The 5,177-nt window shown below is 47.7% G+C and overlaps 1 pseudogene; it reads left to right on the top strand.

Annotated features, from left to right (window-relative positions):
- Positions 1 to 248: 248 nt before the first annotated feature.
- On the top strand, positions 249 to 1,962 carry LOC125526896 (annotated as a pseudogene).
- The last annotated feature ends 3,215 nt before the right edge of the window (positions 1,963 to 5,177 follow it).

The following is a 5,177-nucleotide window of genomic DNA, read 5'->3' as shown; positions in this document are numbered from 1 at the left end:
CATGAACATGACATAGGCAGTGCTATGACATACTGAATTTTGATGATGTACGCACGTACTAGGCAGATAGTAGAAACATCTATGCAAATACTAGTACTGCACACATGAAAGTAAACAGGAGCGGTGTAAATGTGTTATACCCTTCAGTAGGCCAGTCAGCCGTAGCAGCAGCGGAGGCGTCGGCCTCGTCTGCGATCCTCTTGTCCGCAGCAACCTTCTCGGCAGCCGCACGATCGGAGTCAGTGCTCATGGTGAAGACGAATGTGGCGCAGAAGTAGTTGACGTAGATGAAGTAGTTGAACCAAGGCGAGCAGTCGCGTAGGAGACGCTCCCAAAAAACCTAATCGCCTCTCTCCCGTACAGGATCTGGAGAAGCGGGGTTTCGGAGGCCTGCTCTCCCGTCAGCCGTGTACGCGGTAGACGAGATGTGATCACCGAGGGCAGCAGCAGTGAAAGGAACGACCAGGGAGCAGTGGAGGTGTGAAGCGCCTGGAGCTGAGCTGCGATGCCTCATATATATAGCCAGTCGGTAGGAGAACGGTCCAGCAATAAAACCATTTAATTACAGACATTTTGTCTCCGTAAAAACACGTTTAATTACAGATGTTTCCATCTCCACAATAAAAACGTATTTATTATGGACGTTTTCATTTTCCGCAATGAATATGACGTCTCACATTCATTTTGTGTCTGTAATGGACTCTTCAATTTTGACCGGCAAAACATTGCATTGGCTCGGCTCATTCCCGCAACCCGCAACCCGCGGCGCGCGCGCGTCGTGGCGGAGGAGGAGCGCGCGTGTGGAACACCTCTCCTTCCTTCACACCAACTCATACTAGTGGGAGAAAAGCTCACATTATAAGTTGGTGTACATCTTTCTCAACTAGCTATGTGGGACTAAACTTCCCACCACTCAATTAACAGCATGGGCCCTTAGGGATTTTCTGAAATTGTTAAGTGGGCCTGTAGCCCAACTAATATTCAGCAGCGACTACATTTGCTCAAGAAGGTTCACCGCCGGTGGTTACGACTGGTGTATCAGGTTCTACCCCGACGGACAGACAGAGGAGGATGCTTTCTACACCTCGTCCTTCTTGTGTCTATGTCGAGGAGAACCATGGCCGGGCGTGAGAGCCAAGTACACTTTGAGTTTATTGGATAGAGACGGGAATGCAACCATACGAAGAAGCGCCTTAAGACATATCTTTGTGTCATCGGGTTGTTATTATGGCTATACTAGGTTCTTCTCCAAGAAGCATATCGTCGATGACTGCTTCACAATCAGGTGCGTCCTGACCGTCATCACGCAATACACGGAGGACCAGAGCGCCTTCGTTATCCCTCGGTCGAACCTCCACGAGCACCTGGTAGACATGCCGGAGGGCGGGGAAGGCACGGATGTGACGTTCAGCGTGGGCGACCAGTTGTTCCACGCTCATAGATGCATGCTGACCGCACGATCGCCAGTGTTCAAGGCGGAGCTCTTCAGCGGAATGAAGGAGAACACTACTGGACACATCAAGATTGACGACATGGGGCCCGCCATCTTTCAAGCACTTCTTCACTTCATCTACACGAATACCTTCCCGTATAATGGTGGTGTTCGTTGCCGCGAATCGGTATGGGCTGGATAGGCTGGCGGCAATGTGTGAACAAAGGCTATGCGACAACATCGATGTGCACACAGTTGCCACCACACTTGCCTTAGCGGAGCAGCACCAATGCGTGCAACTCAAGCAAGCATGCCTTGGATTCATGTCCTCTCATGGTGTGCTCAGTGACATCCAGGAGACTGATGGATTCAAGCATCTCATATCCAGCTGCCCTTTGGTTGTAGGGGACATCATAAACAACATCGCCGTCGCTAGTGGTGGTAGGGCTGCCAAAAGGGCTCAAGTCGAAGCCACCCACAGCGACTCGTCTTCTAGCTACACCGCGATTGACTCCAAAATAAATTTATAGAGCACGAGACTATTTAATTTGTAGTTCAATTGAAAATGATCTGGGTTTGGATCAATGTTAGCTCGCTTGATTTTGGTCGACATATAGCATAATTTACGTAGCGGAACATATAAGACCTATGCTTTGCAATATACAGATGTTTTTCTTTTGCGAATTGCAATATATTGATGCAACTATCATTTCCATAATTTTATAGTATCAATCTTATATATGTCTATAACATACACCCTATTCTGTTTACATAAATTATAGCCTTTTAATTAACTTGAACATGAGTGGGTCAAGCCATTTTCGAAAGTAAACATGCTATTTTTTTATTGGCCCAAAATCCACTCAAAACCATTACGGTTAAATGCGAGCCAACTCTAAAGCCCCGACCTCCTATTCGAGTCAAAACAGAGCTTACTTGGTTGATAACACCAGCTAGCCTAGATCACCAGGATGACCGTTTGCACCCGAAGCCCTACTAGGTGTACACGTGACACCGGGAGCCCGAAGGCAGCACGTACGGTACGTACGTAGGTAGCTCCGGAACGATTCTCCTACTCCTGATTGGTATCTAGTAGTAGTATTAATCGTTCTCCTGAGAAAATAGCTTTACAAATATATGGCCAGGTTTCTTCCAAGCTTTCAATATATATATATATATATATACGTATATATATAGCGCTGCAAGTGTGGGTGTGGTGGCTAGGGACTTCTCTGGAAATGTCTTGTCTCCTCTTGAGATTTCATTGGATGTTGTAAAAGCGCGGAGGAAGCGAGACAATTTCGGGCTTGCATTGCTGTTCTCTATATAGGTATTACGCTCCATCAATCCTATAATTTTAGAGACTGACTCGTGTGCTTGTTGCTGCGTCTCTTGCAAAGGAAAGTTTTGACAGGTCAGCGCTATTTGATTTGAAGAAGGAAGCAATGAGTATCTCCAAGATGCTACCTATGGTCAAAATTTCAAAGATTAACCGGTCAGCCAATGTGGTGGCTCATCTTATTGCTAAGTATAATTTTGATAATAGGTCAGACGGTATTCTTGTTAATGATGTTCCGGCCTGTGTGATGAATTTTGTAATGAGTGATTGTAATAACTCTGTTGGTTAATTAATATATGAGGTGGTTTTCAATATATATATATATATATATATATATATATATATATATATATATATATATATATATATATATATATATATATATATACACGTATACGTATACGTAAACGAGACCCGCTCACCCGTTGCCCTTGTCGTCCGCCGACTTTGCCATGGGAAACATCATCTCTTTCTGGGGAGAGGGGGGTCGATGTGCCTAACGGAGGCCACCACCGGCGCACACAATTTCAAGGTGACAAACTACTCGCAGCTCGACGGCATGGGCGCCCTCAACCATGTAAGCTCCAAGACGTTCAGCGTCGGCGGCTATAACTGGTGCATTCTACCCTGACTAGGGCTGGACCAAAAGCTCGTAGCTCGCGAGCTTAATGAGCGCTCGATAGTTCGGCTCGTTAAGCTCGTAGCTCGCTTCTTAATGAACAGAGCCAATCATTGATTTTAGCTCGTTAAGGTTAACGAGCTTAACGAGCGAGCTAACGAGTTTCACGAGTAGCTCGTTAAGCTCGATAGTAACAACACAACACATATTTTCATCTTACGTGACAAATTTTTTTTGTAGCACCTCAGCTCATCTATTTAATCTAATCGATATATGAGGCAACAAACTACTTCATTTCTTTTTGTCATCATATTTCATCTTGAAAACCATACCTCCACATTCATCATGTACATCATAACACATTATAATCTGTTAACGAGCGCCCGCGAGCGCTCACGAGCTTAACGAGCTTCAAACGAGCCGAGCTGAGCAGAGTTTTCTGCTCGTTAATCTTAACGAGCTTAACGAGCCGAGCCTTAACGAGCACGAGCTTAATGAGTACGAGCTTAACGAGCCGAGCTGCTCATTAGTCCACCCCTAACCCTGACACATACGTTGACCACGCGTTTGCCCAACTCTCTCTCAAAGGAAGGGTGGAGCAACCAGGCGTGAAGGTGAAGTTCACGCTTAGTTTTCTGGGGAGCGATGGCACGGCGTACAAAGGCACAGAGCCTGTGGCGGCAACACGAGCTATTCTGTTCAAGGATGGTGGTGGGACTTTTCGTGGTTGGGAAGATCCGCTGACTATTGAGAAGTGCAAGTTGCAGGACGACGACTGCTTCACCATCAGGTGTGATCTAACTGTCCTGAAAAACAGGGTTGCATAATGATGTGCCCAGCAGCAGACCGAGTCGACTGGAGTGATGGTCTAGTTAGATGCTTTCCAATTTGCATGTAGAACATGGCTTTATGACCTTTTATAATCTTATGAATTCAATCTGTCTATATTTCTTTCGGATCGCTACTTTTGTATCCTATAGTTTAGGGCATCTCGACCTTTAAACTGCCCGCATCCGTCCCAAAAACGCGGTTCGGATGTGTTATGGCATCCAATGCAATACCCCATTCGTTCGTGGACCGATCCAGACGTCAACAACCTCTTGGTCCCAACCAAAACCCTCTTCCTCACTCGTGTCCTTTCCCACGTGAAACGGTTGCCACGCATTCATGCTGCTCGAGAGCACCATCGTCGCATTCATGCCGGCTCAGAGCGGACACGACCTCTCATTGGAGCCGACATTGAAGCGTCACACCGGCCAAGAGCCACTAGTAGAAAACAGGGCTATGGTCCAGGCCGGCTCAGCCCATTAGTCCCGGTTCAGTCTAGAACCGGGACCAATGTGGGCATTGGTCCCGGTTCGTGAGCCCAGGGGGCCGGCCGGGCCACGTGGGCCATTGGTCCCGGTTCGTCTGGACCTTTTGGTCCCGGTTGGTGGGACGAACCGGGACCAATGGGCCTCGCTCCTGGCCCACCACCATTGGTCCCGGTTGGTGGCTTGAACCGGGACCAAAGGCTTCCCTTTAGTCCCGGTTCATGTCATCAACCGGGACCAATGAGGTGCCTATATATACCCCCTCGCGCAAGAGCAGAGCACAGTGCTCTGTTTTTTCTGGCCGAGGGGGAGAGGGCTTTGTGGTGCTCTAGCTCACCTCCTATGCACATGAGGTGTTCGATGGAATGCCCGAGCCACACTACTTAAGCTTTCTCCTCTCGAAGCTCGACCTCCAAGCTCCATTTTCCTCGAGATTTGTCTAGATTTAGCGGTCCATCACGCCCCGTCCCCGTC

Source organism: Triticum urartu, unplaced genomic scaffold, assembly GCF_003073215.2.
Source record: "Triticum urartu cultivar G1812 unplaced genomic scaffold, Tu2.1 TuUngrouped_contig_2224, whole genome shotgun sequence".
Classification (NCBI taxonomy): Eukaryota; Viridiplantae; Streptophyta; class Magnoliopsida; order Poales; family Poaceae; genus Triticum; species Triticum urartu.
Note: the sequence above shows the minus strand (reverse complement) of the source record. Positions and strands in the feature narration are given on the sequence as shown.